Below are 27,015 nucleotides of genomic sequence, written 5' to 3' on the forward strand. Positions count from 1 at the left end.
CACTGTGCTCAACTCTTGAGGCTATAAAGAAGGCAAGAATAGCCCTTGCCTTCAAAAACCTTATAATCTAATAAGGAAGATAACATACGAACAAGATAGATGCAGAATAAAAGAGGGAGAAAAATGTATTAAAGGGAAGACCACCATTAAGGAATACCAGAAATGGCTCCTTGTAGAAGACATAATGTTTAGATGAGACTTGATGGAAGTCTGTACTCCAGGAGGTAGAAATGGGTTTAGAGAATTCCAAACATGATTGTCAGCCAATGAAAACTGAGTGAGAAGATGGAGCATATTGTTTAAGGAATTCCAAGGAAACCAAATGTCATTAGGTCATAAAGGGAAGTAAAGAATGAGAAGACAAGAAATGTAGGAAATAACCAAGTTCAAAGCAAGATGACTTTATATTTATTCCTGTAGGTAATGGGCAGCCACTGGAATTTATTGAATGGAAGAGTGGGGGTGATTTGTTCATATCTGTACTTTCGTTAAGGTTACTTTAAGAGATGAGTCAAATATGAACTCGAGGCAATAGAAAATTGAGATAGGATAATGAGCCAGATGGCCATTTTGATAGTCCAGCTGTGAGGGTGATGAGGATGTGATGTCAGTGTCACAGGAGAGAAGAGGTAATGTATGAGAAATACACTGGTTTTAACAAAGCAGTCTGGCAAATATGGAACATTTTGAAACATTAGGACCAAAGGTTTTCATCTAAGAAGTAATTTTATTTTAATGTTACTTATCATCTGGCAATGGCAAGGGAAAAATTTGAACCTTAATGATATCAATATTGGAACTGACATCATCATCATCATCATCGTCATTATCATCTTTTAGCCAGAAGTCCCGAGAAAAGTCAAAAAGCAAGTCCATTCAAGAAAACTCAAGAAGTAGATCTTAATGAAAAAAAAATAATGAAATTACTTCTTTATCAGTCAATTTTTTTTCTTTTTTTCTCTAAATCCCTCTCAAAACTTTTAAATGATATTTCAGATTATTTAAGCAAATGATAAGCTATGCATTATAGTGGAGAGAAAATCATCCTTAAAACCAAGGAGACCTGGATACAAGTTTCACTTTTGTCACAAATAAGTTGTGTCATTCTGACTGGTCACTTAAGTTCTCAATGTTCTAGATAACCACCCTGAAACTGTAAGTTTCTAAGAAGGTGATGACCTACATTAGTAGAAGAATTTTCCTCAGCCATGAATTTCCTCTACCAAAGAAATTCCAGATCCATACTCTAACCTTAATCAAACTTGTGGCAAATGAGGGCCATATAGCATAATGGATTGAATCTACCTAGAGTCATAAAGACCTTGACATAAGATGTGTACATATATTATCTGGGTGATCATGAGTAAGTTACTTAATCCTTCAGTGTCTCCAAGAAACCCTAAATCTAGCAAGTTGGTCCATTTGCATTGGTGGAAGAGATTTCTACAGTGAGAATTTGCTACTCTGAAGAAATCATAGGTCTGGAACAAACCCAAACAAAAAATATATCTAGAAATTCTTATGGGAAAGTTCAAATGACTAAAAACAAAGCTATAGCCCCTTAATAACCAAATCGCCTATTTGCGGACCTAGTAAACATTGTATTGCTATATTAATAGGCTGTTTAACTGGAATCAGCTTACTAAGACTTTATGTAAATTTCATATTTATTTAAATGTTTCTGCTCTGTGAGATTAATGCATTCTGTAACAGGAACCTACATTTTAGCATAATGCATTAAGTGATGAAGAAAGTATATTTGAGACAGGAAATAAATGTTAAATGAGTACAAGAGAGCTCACTGTCTAGGCTTAGTTGAGTTTACCCCATTGATATCTTGTAATAAATTCGGCAATAATTCTCAATGTCAGAAGGCCAATGATCTAATGAACCAATGATCATAAAAAAAGAAGTTTCCTTTTTAGAGCTTTTGCACATCTAGGGCAGAGGGCTGTAGCCTAGATATGAACATAACATTTCTCATTTTTACTTTGAGCAAAGTATGTAATGCCTGAGCTATTTGGTAACTCACTCCTCCTTGAGCCAAGCTGTCATCCTTTACCTTGTGATTAAGTCTCTTCTTTACCTTTGGAGATTCGTCTCATGATTCCTAGGTCTCTGGGACTTACCCAGACTAGATAGGCAGGCACAACAACAACAGTTTTGTGACTCATGGTGAGTAATAAAGAAATTTGAGAAACTTAGAAACCTTTCCTGGCTATAAGAAAAAGAAAAAAAAAGAACCTGCCTCTAGCTTTTGTTTCTGAAGCTGCAATTGCAGTGGAAACTCTATTTATAGCAACAAGTGCTTTTCTTTCTTTTTGGATTTGCTTTAAAAATGTATAAACACTTCCCCAAATGTACAATTTTTGCAAATGCTTACCCCTAACATTCACAAAAAGGGCAAATCATAGATTTAGAAAATTATGAAACACTTAAAGGCAAATTGTACTGAAGAAAAAGGAAAAAGGAAAATGCATGCATATGTATGTGTATATCACAGATATCTATAGATTTCTATAGATAAGTATAGATATATTTGTTTTTGTTAGATGGATGGGGAAGTGGTGGGTGAGTGGCTTTCCAAGAGACTAAAACTGGAAGTAATTTTCTTATGAAAAGGAAAGTTTAAATTAAAACGAGTGTAGAGTGATATAACACATAACTGTACAAAATCTAGACCTTTTTAACTCTTCCCCCGTATGGCTCATTTCCTTACTAGCGGGGATAAATGTGTTATCCCACTTTAACTCATTATGTTTCTTACCTCCCTTTGTTCCTCTGTATTATAACAGTCATTAGTTAGTTCAGTGGCAGATTGTTCTGTTCTGAAACACAGCCATAGAGGGGTTTTCAAATTGCCCCATGGAAACTCTGGATATTCTTTAAGGAAATGGAAGAAATGGTGCATTGGGAGTCTAACTATAGAAAGAGCTTGTAAGGAATTGAATCAAGAACAAAAGGAGATGAACATTGAAGGAAATGAAGAGGAAAAGAAAAGGTTCCTTTTTGACAAATAAATCACATTGCAATATTTTCTGCTGGCCAGGGATCTTTTTCATTGATAGTCGTTAGGGAAAAAATGCCTTCAGCACTAAAGCCAGAGGACATAAAGAGAGGATATCATAAGTTGGCAATAATAATGTCTAATTACATTTATTTTGATTTGCCTCAGGGCTGCAGTATGACTGATATGGCAGAAAGCTCTAGTTTCAAGTCTAGATGAGATTTCTTGGGGGTAATAGCTCTTCCAGAAGGGGGAAAACAGAACAAATCTGGATCTGCAAATATCCTATCATATATATATATATATATATATATATATATATATATATATATATATATATATATGAGAAAGAGAGAGAGAGAGAGAGAGAGAGAGAGAGAGAGAGAGAGATTGATTCCATCCTATATAATGGAATTTCTCCAGTAGGACGTAAGCTTTCTGAAGTTAGGAACCATTTCATTGTTGCTTTTGCTCATCCCATTACATATTAAACTTCATTGTTTATAATGAGTATTTAATAGATTCTTTTTGAATTGAATGGAATTGGTCATATGGAATACAAAATGCCAGCTTTGCTGGAGTGACCTGTTCATCTCTAAAATCTTCTCATGGCAACCTGGTAAAGTCCAGTAATATGGACCTTAATTATGATTGGAAAAAATAGTGATGTGAAATAGTGAAAAAATAGTGAATAGTGAAAAAAACAGCACTTGTTTTCAGATTCAATTTGCAGGGCCAGAAGTTGGTGTGATATAGATCCATGCTTGGAATTAGGAGAATCTGAGTTAAATCTGACCTCAGACATTTGTTAGCTGTGTGACCATGGGCAAGTCACTTAACTTCTGCTTGTCTCAATTTTCTAACATGTAAAATAGGTAACAATACCTACTTTACAGGACATGCAAAGATCAAAAGAGATATTTTTAAGAAACATGGCACAATTCCTGGAACGTAGTAAGCACTATATGGATGCTTATTTCTTCACATTCCCATTTCTCCTTCAGGTAGTCTTTAAATCAGAAAACATACCAAGAAATTAGGTAACATCTTTGCCTCTCCTTGCATCTAAGTTTAATAATAATTCATAAAGAGAGTGCAGAAAATATTAAAAGATACAGAAGATGGGACCATGATTATCTCTGGTTTCTTCAGTCTTCCTGTCAATACTTTAGAGAAATCTATTATATTAGTATCCTCAATTTCTCTCTTTCAAGACCCTGATGAGTCCATAAGGAAAGAGACCCTAGTGCAAGGACTCTGGTGCACAGATATTATTTATTCAATAAAAAGCCAGAGGAGAGGAGCAGTCAATATGGAACTCAGCATGAGTGCAGATGGAATTGTTCAAGGCTGAGTAGTATAACTCAATCAGCCAATAATATTACATTTTCTCTCTCTCTCTCTTTTTTTTTTGTTTAGTCTTAGAAATACCCCGGAGTTTTCCAAATGGTAATACAAAAAGCACAAATAAGACTGCAAAACAAGTTCACTGAGTTACCCTTTAAATATAACCTTAACTGGGCAGGGATTTTTCTGCCACTTTCCTGTATCTCATTATGTTTGTTTGTTTGTTTATTTTTTTTATTATGCATTTGTACTGCATCCATCATTTTGAACCAGCATAAAACAAAAGGATTTCATACCTGAGTAGCATAAGCCATATGAACATATCTACTTAGCACCCATGAAACAACTGAAACATTAGTTGTCTCTATATGATGCCAGAGATGGATGATGAAATATCATCCTTCCAAACTACTTAAAGAAAATTTATTATATGTTGTGAGAGTCAATCTGTCTATCTGTTTCCATGAGCTTAAAGCAGTGTATTAGGTTAGAATAGTTGATAAAAAGAGAGGCTGTTGAAGCATGCTTTCCATTCTTAGGGTTGAGAAGATACTTAGACATCTCAATAACCTAGGCATAATAAGTTGTAATTTTCTCACTGTTTCACGTCTTTGTTTAAAGTAGATTGGAACTCATTGGTAAAGTATGCCAAGAGACACTCTTCAGACTCTCAGTTAAATATTCCTGACATTAACTGTTCTTATATCAGAGATTTCTTATCATTATACCCACTCAAGAATCCATAGTCTTGAATGAAAATCCCCGCCATTGCTGTGTTGTTCCATCTTGCTCTTCTTATTTTAATCTTTGTTTCTTTGTTTTTTTTTAAGACTTCATCCACTAGAGACCAGATGTGGAAGGAAAGTATTAGTTAGAGCTATGCATATCTTAACCTTCATTGCTATCTCTTGCAGTGCTGAAAACAGATATTTAAATGCTTATTTGAGGGATTACAAGTCAATTTATAGCTCCTGAAAAATAAATTCCAAAAAAATTCTTGACATTAAGGTAGGTACCCTTTGGGTCTTTGATCTAGCTAGCACCTTGATTTCAAATGACTGAAGGGTATTTTATAAATGGATATTCTTTATATCAGGATATAATTAAAATACAGCATTCTTCTGAGTGAACTGTCACTATTTCTTCTTTTTAGATAAAGAAACAAGTATAAAGTAGGTCATCATAGTTCAGAATTCCATATAAGAAATGGTTTATAGGATATCATGTAAGTAGCAAATGAAAGGAATAAAGTAAAAAATTGGTCATGTATCCAGAGCATGATAGCTGGGGGACAAACTCCCTGGCTTCATTGCTATCCCTCCAATATCAAAAGACACCTTTAACACATTGTGTAGACCCCCATGGCAAACTGAGTGAGGGATATGGGCAAAAGTCCTACAGGATGAGCAACTGAGGGATAAATTGGGGCAGTGATTGTTTTATTATTGTTTTTGTATCCTCCAGCACCTGAAACAATGCCAGATACATGGTCAGCACTTAATAAATGCTTGTGGATTGAGTGATTGCAATGAACTGTCCCCTTAAATGATAACACAGATCAATTGGGAAACTGGAATAGTTTCAGAACTGGAAATAATATGTCAGATAGAATTGGGGGTGGGGGAATCATTATTGTTCTATAGCTGAAGGGGAAATCACAGCCAATATTGTATATATACCTTTTTTCACCTGGGCAATTACTCTCACAAAAATCTTCAGGCTAATTGCTATGGCTCCATCTGAAGAGGAGCTCATTTACATTTATCTTCCAAAGCCTCCCTAATTAATACAGCTCTTAAATTCTGTCCATTTCAGTTTCAACATTTAGTGAAAGAATGAAGGAATTATTTTTTTTTCTTATTTTGAATTTGTCACAGTTGGGGGAGTTCTGCAGAAGATTTGGCAGAGATGTTTCCAGGAAGTCTGACTGGATGCATTTGAAAGCAGTTTTGTAAGTTTATCAACAAACAGGCAGATATTTTCTCTTTGGCTTCCAATTTGGTAAATACTTGCATTTAGTTTTAGAATCACAAACGTATATCAAAAATGATTAGAAAGGATTATACAAAGCATGAGCAAACCTATCTCCTATTAAGCTTTAAGGACTGTATTAGAGTTCAGTGAGTGGATAAAAAAGATCAGGTTCTACTTTTAGTTGTTTATTTTTTTGGCACAGAAAAAAAGAGAGGGCTCAGAAATTATTAATAGACAGAAGAATATGGGATAAGCATGATAGAAAACATAGGTAGAAGCAGGAAGACTGGAACTCAATTCCCACCTCTAATACATACTGGCTGTGTGACAGAGGACAAGTCATTGAACCTTTCAAAGGTCTAGTCACATCTCTATATAATACTGTAAATTACAAATGCTAATCATTTGCTGTAATGGAGCATTTCATTACCAAGAAATGCAGTCAAATTACCAAAACTATTCACCTCTCTCTCTTACCTATCTATCTCTCTGTTTCTCTCTCATATTAAGACATAATTAAATTATTTTTCTGGGGACTAGATCTTTCATTTTCTTCTACTATAGTTAGACTATATGAAATGACAAAGAATGTCTTTTAAATGATTTTATAGTGTCCAAAATGGCTTAGTGCACTTTAAAACTTCAACTATTAAAGCTTCAATGAATTCTATACACACACACACACACACACACACACACAAATATATCTGTACTATAGTCACCTTTTTTGGAGGGAATGAAATTTTAAATATTTGTGAAAGTAATTTCATTATCTATTTAAATAAGAGTGGGAAGATCCATGTGATTTATCTTTGTGTGATGGTACAATGGGAAGGATAAAAGAGACCCCTGGCTTTTAGAGCTAGATGATCTGAGTTCCAAGCAAGGGGCACCATTACTTTGCTTCCTATCTACCCTTGGGCAAATCATATGACATCTTTAGGCCTCAGTTTCCTAATCTGTAATATGAGGCTCTGGGACTTTTGCTCAGATTGAGCCCCTGCCTAAAATATTCTCACCTCCTTACCTCCATCTCAATGAATCCCTGTTTTCCTTCCAAGCATATTATGCTTGGTGTCTGTGAATCTTAAAAACTACTCAGACTGTACTTTAGAAGATTTGATTTAGCTATTTCCTTATTGTAATAATGGAGATTCTTGGTCTAACAGAATTAGGAATATCATGGGAACTTTACTCCATCCATACTTAGACATACTTTAGGGGAAGACAAAGTTGTAAACTCCTGATTGAACAATGAAGGTTCCTAACTCATACCCTAGAGTGAAGCTAGAACTTAAACTAAATCTATTTTTAGATCTAATACAAAAGGGTGTTAAGTACTTATAAAGGTTAAATTAATCACAAAATGGTCAAGTAACTCACAAAGGGTGAGCTTAACAATGAAGTGTGAATTACTCAGAAGATATAATCTAACCAGAGAAGGTGAGAACTAAAGAGTGGTGAGAACTAAGAATGGGCAGTCCTGGAAAAAAGCATCTACTGTTATTGGTAGGCGTGAAAATTTAGGGGAGTTGACATAAGAGAAAATTTCTTTAAAAGGAGGGGTAAAAAGTCAGCTGAGGCAATTCAGTTTAGAGTGGAATTGGGTTCTGAACTCAGTTCAGGATATTGAATTCAGTGGAAGGCTGGAACTTAGCTTGGAGATTGTCTCCTGGTGAGTGATAAGACTAACTCCCTTTCCCTTAGGCTCAGGGAGGCCACTTTGGCCAAGGCCTTTAACTACTGCTTGGCTTAGCCTGAGCCAGAGCAGTTTAAATTAATTCTCTCTCTCTCTCTCTCTCTCTCTCTCTCTCTCTCTCTCTCTCTCTCTCTCTCTCTCTCTCTCTCTTAATTCCTCCTCTCAATATTAATTAAAATCTCCATAATTCCCAGCTGACTTGGGTATTTTATCATTTGGGAATCATCCCTGGCAACCAATTATTTAAATTTAAGTCAAAACACTAAAATTATCCTTACATGTTGTCTCTTACTGGAAGCCATTTCTAACCTCCCCAGATGTAGTATTCTACTTTGGTCTCAAATGATGTTAAATTTAATCTGTATATATTTTGTGCATATTCACCTGTGTATATACACATCTTTACATTTTTCCTCCAATAGAATGTGAATAATCCAAGGACAGGTTCAGCGTCAAGGTCTAGCATATATTAGATACTTGATGAATGCTCTTCTAATTGAAATTATTTTAAATCTAATCAAATAATTTGAACTATGTTCTTGTGGTATCCATGCATGAATTTGAATTCCTTATAAAAGCAATTCTACTTATTCCAAATTGCTTTAAATACATTTGACACACTAAAAGAAAAACAAGTTTCTAGAAACTTGCTTCTCTCATGATATATATAGATAGGCATATTTACATATACATTTCACTATATATGTGTATGCATATCACACATGATATATTCTACACATTTCATATATATTTATATATATACATTTATCAAACATTTCCCATATATGTGTATATATATATATATATATATATATATATATATATATATATATATATATAAGCCTTCACTGATGTGGCTACCAACCCCTACATAGCTAAAAAAAGTCACTCTGATTTGATATAATAATATCTTATATTTATTTGGGCCTTTAAAGTTGCAAAGTGGTTTCTGCATTATCTTATTTGCTTCTTATAATAATGCTAGACCATAGTTGCAATATTATCCGTATTTTATAGGGGAGGGCACTGTAGGCTAGAGAAGGTACAACTGTCGCTAGATTCACACATCTAATAAATATCTGAAACTGAATTTAAATTCAAGCCTTCATGACTGCAAGTCTTGTACTCTAGTCACTGAGTCATCTTGTTGTAACTCCTTGCCATACTTTCATACTTCTCATGAAGCAGCAGCCAAAGGGCAGAGTAAATAAATTGCTTGACCTAGAATCCAAAAACCTAATATCAAATTGGGGACCATGAGCACATCAAATAATTTTGGTCTCCTTAGTTTGTTCATCTGTAAAATGGATATTATAATAGCACTCACCTTCCAAAGTTATTGTGAGGCTAAAATGAGAGGATATTTGTAAAGCACTTTGCAAACTTTAAAGTACTTCATAAATATTATCTTTACTCTTTAATTGTTTCACTTGTATCTGACTCTTTGTGACACCTTTTTTTGGGGTTTTCTTTGCTAAAATATTATAGTGGTTTGCCATTTTCTCCTTTATCTCACTTTACAGATGAGGAACTGAGGTAAACAGGGTTAAGTGACCTAACCTGGTTCACACAACTATTATGTGTCTGAATCAGGATTTGAACTCATAAAGAGGAGTCTTCCTCATTCTTAGTTCAGTACACTGTCCTCTGAGCCACCTAGATGCCCATAAAGGCTTTCTAACTATTCTTGACTTTGCTAGGTTGCTCTTAAGTCTAATAGATATTCAGATTCTTGCCTTTAGACCCATCCATTTTCTCTGGGTTGTGACAGAGGTCTGAACTCAAGGAAGAGTGACAGGCTGAGGTGCTGCTGAATCTTCTCGCCCCAGGAGGTCAGGAAGTAAGGAGTAAGAAGGTTCTGCTTGGGAGGCAGTTAGCTCTCTCAGCCTTGAGACAGAAAAGGGGAAGATCTGACAAGACTTGATCCTGTAGAAAAAAATTATCTTTCTCTCCTGGTGACAGGACATTCTTCCCCCCATCAATTCCCAATTGAAGTGGCCAGCTGGAGAAGACATTAAGCCTCTGACAAGACTACCTCACAGCTCCTGGTGCCCTGGGTCTGAACTGTGCCAGTTGGGTCAAGACCAGGGCTAGCCAAGCCTGACTCTCTCAGGGGGCCCAAGACTGCCAAGGCGTGGGTTCCCCAACTTGAGGAGGGAGGAAGGGGTAGCTAGAATAGGGACACCTTCTCCACTTTCCTCACAAATTTTTCCTGCAGCCATTTCCTTGTGTAATCCCCAACTGAATTAGCTTAAAATAAAGGCTGTTGTCTTTCCCAAATTGACTTGAGTGTGAGTGGGCCAGCTTGAGAGGGAGAGTAATCACCCTGAGGAGGAAAGCTCTAGACATTACTAATAAAGACAAGAGCCAGTTTGGGGGAGCAGCCATCTCAGAGGGAAGGCTGAAGGGGGAAATTACTCACTCCCCCTCTCCTCTATCTTGGCCCATTTTAACATCAGCTGTCTCCCCTGCCCTGCTTTGAGAGAGAAGATATTCATTCTTCCTCTCTCCTTTTACCATCAACTAACTCCTCTATTACACAGTTCATACTGACAGCATTTCCAGTTTGTAATACCTGGCAAAAATTCCATACTGCTGCCATTGTCTTCTATAGAGAAACCATTCCTTACTCTCCTTGTTGACTACTTGTAAGCCTAATGTTCATTCATTCATTCATTCATTCATTCATTCATTTATTTATTTTAAACTCTTAACTTCTGTTTCAGATTAATACTAAATATCAGTTACAAGGCAGAAGAGCAGTAAGGGCTAGACAAATAGGGTTAAGTAACTTGCCCAGGGTCACAGAGGGACTCTCAGCTGGCCTGAGTTCACATTTGAACCCAGAAATTCCTTTCTCCAAGGCTAGTGCTCTATCCATGAAGCCACCTACCTGCCACTGCAATAAGCTTCTAGAACCTGGGATCGCATCCATATCAAAAGGATACACTGGAATAGAAATTTAGTGAAAAAATGCACATGAAAATTCCAGGTATTAGTCTGAAGATTTAAATTGGTAAAAGATGCACAGCAAAATTCTATTTGATGTTTTGGGATTTAATCTCATAAAATAATCACTTTCCTGCAATTTTTTATTGTCCAACTTGGATCTGAAATGACATTTGTAAATTGCCCCATTAAATCTAGCTGAAATACTGCCACTGAGGGCAGTTAACTGTCATATTCTTTTTACAGCAGTAAACAGTTTCCAAGAGATTAAAATTTAAATTCCAAAGTTAGACAATTTGCAGTTCAATTTCTAAATTTTCCCTCAAATCCCTCTTTTGGCAAACTATTCTGATCTTCCTTTTTGAATTTTGTAACTCCTCTATTCAGGGAAAAGAAAGGTTTCTGGTGTTATTAATTTGCATAGATAATTTTTAGCATCCCCCCCACAGTTCAAAGTAACTCAGGCTGACTCACCAAAGATCAGTTTCTCACTTATTTCATTTGTAAAACCATGGGTAATCCTTGATGGAATATAATATTAACAAAGTGCTTTGAATTTCTGAATGGAAGATATATCATTAAGTACAAACTATTCCAGGAAAGAGGGCAAAAAGAGTTCATATTGGCAATACTTTCACTGTGCTAGGGAAATAAATAGTGGCCCTAAAGGGACGATACTTAACAGAAATCATGACAGGTCTAATGAAAATCAGACAGCAGGTCTAAAGGAAATTTAGTAGATTCTGCCTTTCCTCTTTATTTCCTTCCTATTTGGTTTCCATGGGAATCTGTGGTTTTGGTGAAACCCTGAGTGTATCTTAAAAAAAAAAAAAACCTTATATTCTCCTGAAGGAAATGGGAGAGCAATGAGGAAAAAGTGCTATCCAAATGTTGATATTTACCAGAGTAGGCAGTCAAATTAAACACTTTTAGAGCACATGAAATTCTGGTGGCCCCAATGGTTGATATCAAAACTGTAAGCCAGGGGGAAGTGATTTAGGCAAAAACAAATGATTCCCAGGTGGAGTGAAGCCATAATTTCCTTAACTAACACATAATTACAGTGTTGTAGAGATGTTAACAAAGTTTTAGAACTCTGATCTGGGAAATTTATTTAATACAACTTTGAGTACACACTTAAAAACCATCCATTATTCACATATATGGTCTAAAATATTTGTGACATCTCTAGATTTACAATGGAGTCTCTCAGCATGGAAACTTGTAATAAAACAGAAAGAATCAGACATATAATTTAGTCTATAAGACTAGGGGTGGGTGGGGTGCCACACTTGAGGCAAATGACTTACACAAAGTCACAACACTTGTAAGAACTAGAAATAGAATTGGAATTCTTGTCTTTCTGATTCCAAGATAAGTAACCTAGCTCCTCCCCACACCTAAGCTACTCCAACACAAGTTATTATGAAAATCTAATCAGGCTTGGATAAATCCTTGTTAATATATTGCATACTTGTTCATTTTCTTATTTCTGCACTTATCTATTAATTTCTTCATTTTTCTTCAGTGGCTGCACTTAAAATTTCTCCCTGAAAAATGTTTTAATTTAAAAATGCTTTATTTTCCATTTTAAACTTTAGATAACCACTTTTCAGCCATGAAAATAACACCTAATATGAAGACAAACTAATTGTTTAAAGGAGAAAATTAATTTTCTCAAAATCACGAAATTCACCCTTGCCCCACCCTTCTTCAAGTCATTTATTGTAGACATATTGGCAGTGGCATATGGACTAAAATAACTTCGGAGTCAACAGAACAAGATTGAACTTTCAGTAACCAAGATTTATTCATCAAAAATGTCTGGGTTCCCAAATATGTTTTATGAGAGTTAAAATGGAAGATATAGTCCTTTGTCTCAGGTGGCAAGCAGGCCATATGTCTATGAGATTTTTCTCTTCTAAGACATTCCTGATATTCTATGAGTCTCCAAAATCATGAGTGATTACTCTAGGGGGTACAGTGTCTATATAGCCTGATCCCAGTCACAGTGCTAATCATCACTTGTAATTAAAGTGGGATTTCCAGTGTCTAGTAGACTTTTTTACAATGGAAGTAAAAAGAAATCATTATATATTTTTAATATGCAATTATTCAATAATTATGCACTTCAAGTAAATTCAGTTGTAAATTACTTTAAAAGTTTTAAGTCAATAGGATCTGGATCTAAAATTCCCACCTTGAATAATGGTGGCACATACATAGAAACATACATGCCCAATTCTAGCCACTGTTCATAGATTACACAGGTTAAGAAAAGTATATACTATGTGACCAGATTTTGATTATATTTTTATTCTCACGAATCTATCTCTTCCCTTATTCTTCTCTTTCTCTATATCATTTATAAAAAAAAAAAATTGTCATGTTATCAGTCCTTTTTCTTTTGCTTTCATTCTTTTTATTTGTCTGTATTCAGAACAGTTAAATAGATCTGTGATCTCACCAGTATTCAGTATCACCACATAGGCTGTAGTGTTTAACTCTTGTCTGAATCCTTTATATCTACCTAACATGTTGGAGACTCCTTTTAGTCAGTCTGACATTTTAGGGAAACTAACAAACACATGGACTACCATTATGACTCATTCTTACCACCTACCCTAAATTATATTTCTTTGATGGTGTATTTAATACCATTTCTCCTTTGAAATTCCTTGTTTATAATATAACGCACATATATACATCTGTTCATAGACTGTTCATATCCGCCATATGCTTCTGCTATTCTTTGGCCACTATTCCATGACCCACAGTCATACAATATATTTGTCCATAGAAGAGAGAAAAAAAAAAACAAAACACTTGATTTTACTTCCTTCTGATAGGATCTATAAAGGTAACTAGATGTACAAAAATAACCACTGATTTATAGGTGATAGGACACTAGTGTAATTTAAAACCTAGATTACTCTAAAACTTGTTGAATCTGAATATTGAAATTGCTTCCTGTATTCTTGGAAAAGCCACAAAACTTCAGTCACATGAATAAATATGTGTGAAAAGGATGGAAAACATAATCCTAAAACCCTATAAACTATGTATATTTTTCAACTATTTTCTTATTAAGAAAGATATAAGGTTTTGATTCTAGTATATAAGAACTGGCTTCTATCCTTGGTGATCTACTCTGTGCCGTCATTTTGGACTATTTTTTTGGAACATCGCTTGACCAGATCACATGAATGACAGTATTTCTCAAGAAGTACACCTTCATATTTTACTTTAAAAATTTGAGTCAGTCACAATCCTTTATATATCTGTTTATAAAATTTATTTAAATATATAGGCTTCTGCTTAGATTAAAGTAGTAAATACTGTTGTGGGAGAAAATACCTGAATACTTGACTATCTATTAGGATTTTAAGTGAAATAGAATGGAACCCCTCACCATCATTCAGTTGTATCATTTCACTTTGGGTAGGAGTGGTAGTGAAAAGGACATTTACACACAAACTATCCTTGTTCTTCAATCATCTAGGGAAAATATGAGAAAATCATGCCATACTTCAAAAAATACCTGGTTAATAATCAAAAGATTTTTTTCAAATAAAATTCTTTCCAAATTCATTAAAAAATCTTTCTGTAGTTTAAGGTGGTAATTTTGACAAGCAATTTGTTTTTATTTTATTTAGTTAATTGTTCTGGCCCACCTTTTAAAAAGAATTTAAATTTTATCTTTTTAAAGTTCTCTACTGACAAACGACAACAAAAGCAAACATTTCTAGATAAAGAAAAGAGAATAAGATGATTGTATATGAAATAAAATTTCTAATATAGAGAGCTTATTTTTAAAATATCTTATATTAAATATATTAGTTCCATAGGTGACTCCCTTGTTTCTGTTTCCTTTTGAACTTCGTAATGTTCACTTCTATTCATTTAGAATATATTACTGACACATTTTCATTTGGAGGCATCATTATTACTAGATTTCCCTTGTCCCCACTCCAAAGACAACCCACAAAATTTACTTTACAACAAATAAGCATAGTTAAGCACAGAGGCAGCTACGGACCTGGATATACAGTGTTCTCATTGAATGATGGTGGCACGTGCAGAGAAACATACATGCCCAATTCTGGCCACTGTTCATAGACTATACTGTGACTAGAGGCAGGAAAACTTGAGTTCAAATTCAAATTTAGACACTTATTAGCTTTGTGATTTTAGGGAAATCATTCTGTTTACTTCACTTTCCCACTATAACATGAGAATAACAATAGCACCTACCGCCTAAGGTTTTTGTGAGGAACAAATGAGAAAATATTTGTAAAAGGCACTTGGCACATAGGTATGGTAAAAATGTTCAATCATCCCTCCCTCACTTCTTCAAACAAAAGAAGTTTATGTAGTGGCCATATCTTAAAATGTCTTATTATGTACCTTGAGTCTCATCAAGGCAATGGGTATTCTATTTCCTCATCAATCCTCTTGAGTTGTCATTGATTGACTCACTAAAGTTTTTTAAACTTTTCCAAATTGTTTTATTTATAAAACTATAGTATTAGCATAAATTATTCTCTGGATTCTTCTCACTTTCCTCTGCATCAATTCATACTAGTTATGTGACTTCATCCCTCTCATTATTTCATTCAGCAAATTTATATTTTCATTATGGTAACATACCAGAAATTTCCAAACTTTCTTTAATTGATAGACATTCTCCCTACAAACAGTTCTTTACTAAAATTTTAAAAAATGATGATTAAATAAAATAAAAAATATGAATATGGACATCTTGGGAAGTTGAGGAATGAATAATAATTTTATTTCCGGTATTTTTATAGTGCTTAAAGCATTGGAATGAACTATTCATGTGTCATCTCATGGTCTTCACTACAGGCTTGTGAGGTGGTTGCTGTTAGTATCTTCATTTTGAAGATGAGAAAACGGAGCCTGAAGGACTTTAGTCTGTTTGAGATTACACAGGTGGTGAGTATCTGCCCTACATTTTAGAGATAGTATATAAATGTAGAAAAGTGCAACTCTTTCTCCAAGGTAACTGCAAAATACATCTCAAATCAGCAAATGACCAATTTCTATATGAAGAGCCCATATAATGGTACAAGATTTCAGAGCCTGTGAGAGATCAATCACTTCAGACTATTGTTGTTGGGGAAAAGGTTAATGAAATCTTGGGCAAGATCTTAAAAGATAGAGAACAGCCTAAGTCAGAGTTCAGACACAAAAATTACAAGGCACTGGTAAATTTATTTCAGTTTCATGATAGTAATGAGCTTGTCCCTCTCCTTTCCACATTCCTTTTTTCCCTTTCTTTTCCAGGTTAAACAGATTCATGTCCTTCAACTTATCTTTATCTGATAAGATTTCAAATCTATTTCCTGATCACTTCCCTTTTAATCCTCTAGTATTTCTAAAATGTGGCTCAGAGAACTTAACAGGTCAGATATGATCTGATGAGGACTTAATAGGATAGCATTATCACTTTCCTCATTCTGCATCCATAGGATCATTGAATCAGAGTTGGTCATTATTCCTCCCTACTCTTTTGTGTTATAGAGGAGGAAACCAAGGTTCTAAGGGACAGAATGACTAGTCATAGGTAGAAAAATGACCTAGACAGAATCTAAGCTCAGATATGCTATCCAGTATTCTTTTCAGGAAACCAAATACCCTAAAATAATTTTAAATTTAAGGGGCTCCAACATTATACTACTGACTCTCAATGAACTTAAGGTCCACAGATGCCCTAGGTCTTTTTCACCTGAAGTAATCAATAAATCAATAAGCATTTACTAAGTGCCTACTATGTGCCAGGCACTGTTAGATCTCCACTATTCTACACTTGTATAAATATCCACCATATAGGAAGTATAGGGCCAAAGCTTTGGGGAGAGTTGAAAAGTGGAAGTAATAACTTGAAAGTCATTTGCATGGATGAAAATGGACAAGTTTTGAGGAAGAGGATGTGCAGAGAAAAAAAGAAACAGTTGAAGACCAGCTTAAACATATTGGTTGGAAAGAGGAAAAGAGGCTTTTGCAAAACTCTGAGAATAAACTGAAGGAATTCACATGGAGAAAATTCTCATAGAACTTGTTGATTTGGATTATGATTTTGTTGTTGTCATTTTTCAGTTCTATACAACTCTTTATGATCTCATTTAGGGTTTTCTTGGCAAAGATATTGGAGGGGTTAACTATTTCTTTCTCCAGATTACTTTACTGATGAGGACACTAAGGCAACAAGGTTAAGCGACTTGCCAAATTAATAAGTGTCTAAGGCTAAATTTGAATTCAGGAAGATAAGTTTTACTGACTCCTAACTAGAGTTCTAGCTCCTGTACTGCCCAGCTGGCTTAAAGGAGTTCAAAGTGCTGTAAAAGCTGTAAGACATCCAGTTCATTAATAAAATGACTTGAAAAGTGATTTGTCTTGCTTCTAGGACTATTTTACAGGACTATAGGAAAATGGTGAAACTCTTTGTTATCAGATGCAATCAGAAAGAAGAGATAGAAAAGAAAAAACTAAGATGAATTAAGGTTATATGACAGCGGAAAGAATAGTAGACTTGGAACACTATGACTTGGGCTCAAATCCTGGCTTAAGGCTCTCACTGAGAGATCATTTACCTGCAATTCACTTTAACTCTCTAAGGTTCAGCTTTTTCATCTTTTAGTTGGAATAATGTTTGCAACTTTCTCACAATTGTTGAGAGAAAATAGTTTTTTAACATATAATTCACAAATATATACATGAATTGTTTCACTTTGACAGCATCAAATTTTTCCATCAAATAGGATTGGCCACCTTGGGCTGGACAATCTACATAGATGAGGTGAATGTGCAAAGGAAAATGTGTGTGTGTGTATGTGCACACATACTCATATGTATTATTATACATAATCACTATTTGTATTATTATATTATATAGTATTATATATTACATATGGTATAACATATAGTATTATACACACGTAGTAATGAAGTGGATGGTTGATTCCCTTAATATTCTAAGAGCAAACACTATTATCATTATGAATCTCTATACTCAATGAGTCTAATTCTTTTTAGTGCTATTATAGCAGATGCTCCCATTCCAATTCTCCAAGGACAGATCAATCTTCTTCATTTTCTCATACATATTCTAATTAATACACATACTAGAATTTTAACTTGCTCTACTAGCATGAGTTGGCAACACAGCTTCTTTTGGCTAACTGGAAATGCAGGAACCTATAAAATGAGAGTCATGCATTCTAAATATAATACTTTCTTATTAAAAAACAAGTGACTGCTTTATTTACTTGAGTGGTATTTGGGGAGTTGGATGAGAATGGCTTTCAGATAGAATTCTACTCATGGTTCTCTTTCATATTTCTATCTCAGCCAGTTGAGATTTTTATCACTCTTTGTATGCTGTGTTCTAGTTATATCTTCAGAAACTTTTAAACTGAATTAGTGTACATTTGATGTCTTAAGAGAAAAGAGGATCAGGAAATAATATTAGACTTATGCCAACACCGTGGACTGGTCAGAATTGTCAGTGTAACACACCCTCACTGAGTGAATGAAAAAAGTATTTATTAAGCACTGATTATATCAGAAACTGAATGAAGTATTGGGTGTGAATCCAAGCAAGAAAGAGAATTCCTGGTTTCAAAGATTCTAATAGGAGAATACAAAAGATATAACTAGTATTCCTTAGAAGGGGTATATATGGATATAATAGAATGACATGGAGATGTCCAGAAAGTAGCCTATTGGATCTAAAGCAGAGTTAGATTGGTGAAGGCAAATCATTCAGAGTCCATCATCAGAGTGAGGTGAGTCTGACTTACAAGTGGAGCATAAGGAAGAGGAAGAGAAGGCATGAATTACAAGCAATATTTCATTCAGATAGATGAAAAGAAGTTGATTCAGTGCTTTTTATTTGTTTGTTTTTTTTTGGTTTGCTTTTGCTCTTCATCAGTTTACTTGTACCCTTTAAAACAGATTCTAAGAATGTAAAAGGGGCAATATGGTTAAACTGGAAAGGACATATGGAATATGAAGAATCGGGGCTCATATTCTCTAAAGAGAAAATATTATTCCCATTATCTTGGAAAAGTCACTAAATTTCTCTGAAGCTCAGATTTCCTCACCTGTAAAATGGGGATAGCAATTATTGTGCTACCTGTCATACAAGGTCATTTCTGGGATCAAATGAGATAACATTTGTAAAAGGTCAGGTGAACCTTAAAATGATGTATAAATGTTAGGTATTATTATTGAAGGACACATATCATGCTGAGCAAAGACAATTGAATTATTTCTGTTTTACAGGCAGGGAGATATAATCTTAGTAAAGGGCAAAACAATAGATTCCAGTCCTTTTAAAAAAAATTTTTTTTTTACCTCTAGAGAACCTTCCTTCTCTAGCTATCAAAATTCCTTAAATGCATGATGGATGTAGCATTGTCTAAGAGCTTACTTAGGAAATGCTTGCTAAAACAAAAGAAAAAGAACTATAGTCTGGCCCTATGTATCACTGATTCCTGAATCTTAAGAAACTTGTGCTATTTCCCCAATATTAGAACCTTAACTCTGGGAAGGTTCTGTTCACACTAGGACAATTAATCAGATTATATTAATCATAATCATGCTTAAATTGCATTGGACTGGCATGTTCCAAGAGAAGATGAGAGCATAAAACATTATAGAATGAGTATATTGGAAATGGAACCAGAGAACAATGATGTCTTTGGAATCTTTGCATTTGAATCCCTCATTTCTCTCCACTGTACTATCTTTTTTCATGAAAAAAGCTCACTGTTTGTTTTGTTCCTTTGGTGAGAGTACTGACAAAAGCTAAGGTACACAAAGGAAGGAAGGAGAAGGGAGGAGGCAAATTTTAAATAGAGACAAATTTAAAACCCCATGGACTTTGAAATTTCAAATAGTTTTTCTCATTCAATATCCATAAACTATAAATTAGGGGCCACCTGAGATTTCCGGATCTTGTTTGACTGTATTGCTGATATATACTTCTAGTCTTTCTCCTTTTATGTTCTCTTGATTTTCATTTAAGGGGGTGTGGGCTAGACCCAGAGTTATTACCAAAATGGATTTTGAGTCTGCATCTGAAGCATTATACACTACCTCCCTGAGGAAGATAAAATAGATATTCATCAAAGTGTCTTGGTGAATAAAAGATAAATACAAACTGGTAATAACAATAACAACATATCTATATTTTAAAGCCACAGAATCTATCTTTTCACTTCAAAATTTCTTCTCACCATTACTCATCTTTAAAGAAAGGTTCTTAATAAAGTTCAGTGAGCTGACAAAGGAAACAGGATGCTGTAAGTAATAGATGGCTAGGAAAGCTGTCTTAAAAGGCAAGTACACCTGTGAGAAACACTTGGCAGGCTGGTGGGACTTTTATGGATAATTACATTACTCAGACCCTCGTAATGTCAGACTTAATATAATAAATAGATGCCTCCATTTGACCGTTCATTCTCATCAAATGGAGTCATCTATGAGACAACTCTTCATTTTCCCTGGTTTGTGTAGAAATGATGTCTTTTAGTCAGCAGCTCTTTACTTAGCAAAATACTGCAAACACAAGCATTTTCCCCCTCCACAGTATTAATTAAATTACATAAAACTGGCAGTGTTTAAATTCTGGCATCTGTATTGTCTCACTTAATTACATCCCTGGACTCCTTTCAAAATTCTTTCACTTGCTACAGGGACATCTATTGGTGAAAAGAGAGGGAATCAGATGTAAGGGGATCAAGTGCTATTTTCCCTCCTCCCACGCTGACATTCCCCATGGGCCTGGTTCTTTCAGCCTATCTGTATGCAGCACTTCCACAGAGGTGCTAAGTGGCTGTAATTACGAAGCATAAGGGAAATAGCGGGATGATGTAGACTCATTTTAGATTAAGAGAATTTAGAGCTAAGAGCTTTATAAATAAAACCATCCTTTCAGTTCTGTGATAACTCCTTTTAAAGTATAAGCAAGAAGCCCTAGAAGTGAAAGTGATATTTTGGGGGCTTCTAGTAAGGAACTTACTCAAATTGCCAAGGAAGAATCATTCTACGTTGCTCACCCATTACTAAAAAAACAGACAATGGCACAGTTGACCAGGTGCTGAACAAAGAGGCCTTTATATATATATATATATACATATCTACATATTTTACTTAAAAATATAGGCTTTATATATACCTATATTTATATATTTTGTCATTTATATTTCATTTCATATTATATATGAATATATTATATATTGATTTCATATTATACATATTATATTATATTTATTTACAATTATATTTATATTTGCTTTTTAGGTGCCAAAGCAATACTGCTAATGGGAACTAGAGTGTACAGAAAATGACTGAAGAAATTTCAGAAATATTTCACTCTCCAAGTACTCAGGGATTGATTCCTCAGTTGCTGATTTTCTTTGTGTACTCTTCATTTCCCGCGTGCTCAATCTTCCTTCATTGTCCATTGGCCAACAGCAAGTTTCCGAAACTTTAAACTAATCAATTCTGCACACGTTTATTAAACACCTACGAAATTCAGTACATGGTACTAGATATTGGAAGTAATGTTGTTGTTTGTCCTTTGTTTTCAAAGAGGACTGGTGACATCATCCCTGGGTAATTTCTTGACTTGTACTTGAGTTGGATTTCAGCATGCAGATTTCCACAAAGTCATCAGCCTCACTCTCTGCCAGTCATCCAAGTCTAACTACAAGACAAAAGTCAGAAAGATTGGCTGGTGATGGCCCTGAATGCAGTGGATGATGTGGGTATCTTCAGGCTTTGTCCAAGCTCTAAAATTTTTCTCATCTGCCCATTCCACTGAGGGAAGCCTTCATGTGCTTGGGCTTGCAATCCTCCCTAATTCACCGATGGGTAGGAGGTCTTTTGGTTACCACCAACCTGGGTTAAGTTGTCTGCTGAGGTGCTTTTACTGGAGTATGGCTGCTGTGCATGCTGTAGCTTATTGGAACCCCAAGTGAAAGTTTGTCGAAAGCTAGACATCAAAGGTGGATGAGCAGCCATGAAAAGGACTCATCAAGCCCTAATACCAAAGATGATAGCTTTCTCTCAACACTTCATACAGCCCATACAGAAAGACTAGGTAAAAGATAAATTATATAATTAGAATATAGATCAATATAATTCAAATTAGACTGTTAAAATGCCCATGGAGAGGCAAAGTAGTGTAGGTGATGGAGAATTGGCCTTGGAATCAGTTAAACCTGGATTCAAGTCCCTGGTTTGACATTTTTTATCTATGTGACTTTGGGTAAATCAGTGAAACTTGCAGTGCCCCAGAAACTCTCTACATTATAAACTACAAAGATGCTGATCTGCACTAGTAGATATGTTTCTCCATTACAAGATTTGCATGAAAAGAAATCACTGATTCTAACTAAAAAAAGGACAAAATAAAATCATGTATGTATAATACAGGAGTGCTAAGTGCTATGACATCAGAGACTGAAGAAATTAAATTTATTTTTGAGAATCAAAGAAGCTTTGAAATTCATTTTAATCAAATGGAGTATTTGAGTACCTACAAATTGCTTTAAAATAATCTAGGCTTTCAGATAGTTTAGATTAGACATAGTTACTGCCTCTGCTTATAGAACAGGAAGGGGATATTGCAAAGATACAGATTATTATTATACAATTATATACGATTATATACAGATATTATACAATTTAAAAAATCAGCATAAAAGAGGGGCAAAATCTAAGAGAGTAAAACTCATAGTTGACTGAGGAAATCACAGAACCTCAGAGTTGGACAGAATAGGACTTCAAAGTCTTCTGATCAGGAGTGTGGTGGTAATTGCTTTTCAATTTTTTTTTAAAGTTAATGTGTAGTAATGTAGTAATGTTAGTCTAAACAATCAACAAAACAAATGAAGCTCAAGCTTATAACATTTGCTGATATTCAAGGTGTAAATGTTCATATGGAGATGTCAGAACCAGCTCTCTGAGATGCCATGAGCTTCACTTTATCACATTCCTTCTATTCTATCTCAATGGGAGCAGGAATCCTTTCTTCAATATCTCTAACAAGTAGAAATACATCTTGCGCAAGTAAGGGACACGTTGCCTAGAGTGTTGAACCTGGAGTCAGGAAGATCTGAGTTCACCTCTGGCCTCAGACTCTTGCTAGCTGGATAACTCCAGACTTAACCAATTTGCCTCAGTTTCCTCAACTTTAAAATGGGGATGATAATAGTACATAGCACAAATTAGATGGTTAACACATACTTATTTTCTTCCTTCTACCATTTGTTTGTAAACTTCCAATCAAGGAGAATTCACTGCAACCCAAAGCAGCACCTTTTACATTTGAGTATTGGATTCTTTATATCTTCCATCCTTTGATCCTGATTCTACACTCTGGCACCAAGCAGAAGAAATATATCCCCCTATCCCTGTTATAGTCCTTCAAATATTTGTAGCTGTTGTATTCCTTACTCCTTTTCCCAACTTCTTTTAAGTTAAACATCTCAAATCTCTATAAACTAGTTTTCATTATGACTTCAAGTTAAAGTTTTCACTGTCTTACTTAGATTATTCTGGTTGTTTTCCAACTTAGCAAAGTATTTCCTAAAATTTGACTCCCAGAACTAAAGAGGATATTTAAAATGTGGTTTGATCAGGGAAAAGTACAGTGTTACTCCTGTTATAATTGGGGAGGGAAATGTTCATTTCTTAATATGTTATTTATTATTAATTTGTAATATTCATGTAAAGAAAATGAAATGATGGAAGACAATCAGAGGCTCCAGGTTACTGCATCACTTTGTCAATTCTCTTCTCCAATCTTTGGTAACTGGTTTTTATGGAGACCAGGGCTAAATCAGGGGCAAATGGCAGGTTGAGTATTCACAGACCTTGAAATCTTAAGGAAATATGAAAAAAGATAGAAATAGTTGTGAGGAAAATTAGGTGGGTCAATTAGAGTAGAATGGAAGGATGACTGGGTGGCAGAGAAGAAGAGACAGAAAAGTTTTACAAATTAAATTGTGGGAATTTAGCTTGATTTTTTTTGTTTTTACTTTTTCTAGTGATGTTAAGCATTCTTAGAGTAGCAAAGAGGGAAATTATTGTTTAGAAAAAGCCATAAATAGGAACAAATTCAATTGAATAGGAAGAAATAGTGTCTAAGGTGAATTCATGTTCATTTATGGTTGAGATAAACTGAAGATAAAAGTCATGGGACCTCAGATTATTGAAGAGTGGGAAGGTTCTTGGTGCTTTCAAAGGGTTAGGGGTAGAGATAAGATTGGAAGAAAGTTATTAATTTGATTATGGAGAAAAGAAAAACTAGAAGTTCATAAATGATAGTAACAAAGACTGGGACAAGCTCATGTTGACATGACTTGGGGAGAGGTATTTGCTGAATGATAGTATAGAATATCCAAAAAAGGGAATGGAGGGACAAGGCATCTACCAACTCTCTCTCAAGTTCTAAGTTCCAGGGATTGTGTCATAAGCCAACCCTGACTTGGGCTAGGTTAGTACTTCATTTTCAAAGTTAGAATAAAAGAAGCCATTGGATAATTAAACAATTAACAAAAGGAAATTTCCTTGGCAATAGCATAGAAAGGATATACAGCAAGAATACAATACTATTTCCTGAAGACTTAGCCCTTCATACAGAAATGTGTCTCCACACAGAAATGCAGTTCAGTCTTTTCCCCTCTCTTTAATCCCTTTGGGATATAGACTTAGTAGTGGTGATGCTGGATCAAAGGGTATGAACAATTTGATGGTCCTTTGGACATGATTCCAGATTGCTCTCCAGAAGAGTTACATGAGTTTACAGTTCCTCCAACAATGTATTAGTATCTTGATTATTTCATATCTCTTCCAACATTTATCAATTCTCATTTTTATCATGTTAGCCAGTCTGATGGGTGTGAGGTATACCTCAAAGTCATTTTAATTTGTTTTTCTCTAATCAGTAGTGATTTGGAGCATTTTTTCATGTGAATAAAGATAGTTTTAATTTCTTCATCTGAGAATTGCCTGTTCATATTCTTGGACCATTTGTCAATTAGGAAGTGCTTTATAGTCTTAGGTATTTTACTCAGTTTTCTATATATTTAAGAAATTAAGACCTTGTCCGAGATATTTGCTTTAATTTTTTTTTTCTTACCCCAGGTTGATGTTAGATTTCTATACCTAACTAGGTATGAATGTTATTCCCACTTTGTGCCAATTCCAATGAGAATGGGGTCTAAGTATTGCCTGCCAACCTCACCTCTCTGTCCTAATATTGCTTCACACTGTATTGAATCTTACATGCCTTCTTAGGTGAGATAATTTACCCCACCTTTCTCTTCTTTTTATCATTTCCTAAGATAGTCCTCCTTCTTTTTTCCTAGATTTTTTCAAATATCATCCCATCAAATTCAAATTACTCTTTGCAAAGATTGGATTTAGATATCTCCTGATTGTAACAATGAAGATACTCAGCTCTTTCTTTATTATGAAGATAAAATTGGAATCTTCTGATTGTAACAATGAAGGTATTTAGCTCTTCCTTTATAGTGAAGCTAGAATTGTAAGCTACAATCTGTTTTTAGATTTTAACTACAAAAAATTGTTAAGTAAATACAAAAGGTTAATTAACCACAAAAAGGTGTTAAGTAACTACAAAAGGTGAACTTACCAAAAGAGGTGTTAAGTAACCCAAAAAGAGAAAATCTAACCAAAGAAGGTGAGAACTAAAGAATGGGCAGTCCTGGAGAAAAGCGTCTACTGTGATTGGTAGATGTGAAATTTAGGGGAGGTGACACAAGAGAAAAAGATGTTTAAAAAGAGGACCAAAAGGCAGAAGGAGATCATTCAGATTTGGAGCATTCAGATTCAGACATTAGGACAGTTTTGTGTTCGGAGTTTTGGGCACTGACTCGGAGGAGCGACTGGAAGACAGACCCTTGAGGAGTGACCAGAAGGTAGACACCCAGACTTATTTTAGACTATCACTGTTTGTGAGTGAAAACCTGACTTAGTGACCCCGCCTTTCTGGAGGGGTGAAGCCTCCAGGAAAGGCCCATCATCTTGAGACTCTCTTCCCCTGGCTGGGGTTTAGAAATTCTAACTGATATCAGAAGAAGCCAGAATTTCCTCTCCTCTCTCTCTCTCTCTCTCTCTCTCTCTCTCTCTCTCTCTCTCTCTCTCTCTCTCTCTCTCTCTCTCTCTCTCTCTCTCTCTCTCTTCTTTCTCTCTTTCTCTCTCTCTCTCCTCTTTCTCTCTCTTCTCTCTCTCTCTCTCTTCTTTCTCTCTTTCTTTCTCTCTCTCTCTCTTCTCTCTCTCTCTTCTCTCTCTCTCTCTCTCTCTCTCTCTCTCTCTCTCTCTCTCTCTCTCTCTCTCTCTCTCTCTCTCTCTCTGTCTTCTTTCTCTCTCTCTCTCCTTTATATCTCCCTTCTATTGTAAATATTGTAAATAAACTATGATAAATTCCATTTACTTTAATAATTTATTTTGGGATTTAGAATTTAAATCCCTGGAGACCACCTAATAGTATATTCACTTCACAATTAAATTTAATGTCTTTTTCTATATATGCTCCTATTCATTACCCTACTAGGTGATTTACTAGGATTCTTTAAGTACACCATCATATCATCTGCAAATAGTGATAGTTTAGTTTCCTCATTGTCTACTTTAATCCCTTCAATTTCTTTTTCTTCTCTAATTGCTACCACTAGTGTTTCTAGTAAAATATTAAATAATACAGGTGATAATGGGCATCCTTGCTTCACTACTGATTTTATTGGCAAGGCTTTTAACTTCTCTCCATTGCAGATGATGTTAGCAGATTTTAAATATATACTGTTTATTATTTTTAGGAAAGATCCATCTATTCCTATACTTTCTAGTGTTCTCAAGGGGAATCAGTGTTGTATTTTGTCAAAGGCTTTTTCCGCATCTATTGAGATAATCATGTGATTTTTGTTGGTTTGTTTGTTATTATGATCAATTATGTGGATGGTTTTAATATTAAATCATCATT

At 34.9% G+C, this 27,015-nt stretch overlaps 1 long non-coding RNA gene across 3 annotated transcripts; it reads left to right on the plus strand.

Annotated features, from left to right (window-relative positions):
- Positions 1-339: 339 nt before the first annotated feature.
- On the plus strand, positions 340-25,479 carry LOC103100229 (uncharacterized). Of its 3 annotated transcripts, none has more exons than XR_008916720.1 (5): positions 340-416; positions 6,232-6,305; positions 15,843-15,932; positions 17,736-17,796; positions 21,306-25,479. It is a non-coding gene; the product is annotated as an uncharacterized LOC103100229 (long non-coding RNA). The 3 variants fall into 3 exon arrangements; XR_008916719.1 differs by having other exon boundaries at positions 17,759-17,796; XR_463156.3 differs by lacking the exon at positions 17,736-17,796.
- The last annotated feature ends 1,536 nt before the right edge of the window (positions 25,480-27,015 follow it).

This window comes from Monodelphis domestica, chromosome 2 (assembly GCF_027887165.1).
Source record: "Monodelphis domestica isolate mMonDom1 chromosome 2, mMonDom1.pri, whole genome shotgun sequence".
Taxonomy (NCBI): domain Eukaryota; kingdom Metazoa; phylum Chordata; class Mammalia; order Didelphimorphia; family Didelphidae; genus Monodelphis; species Monodelphis domestica.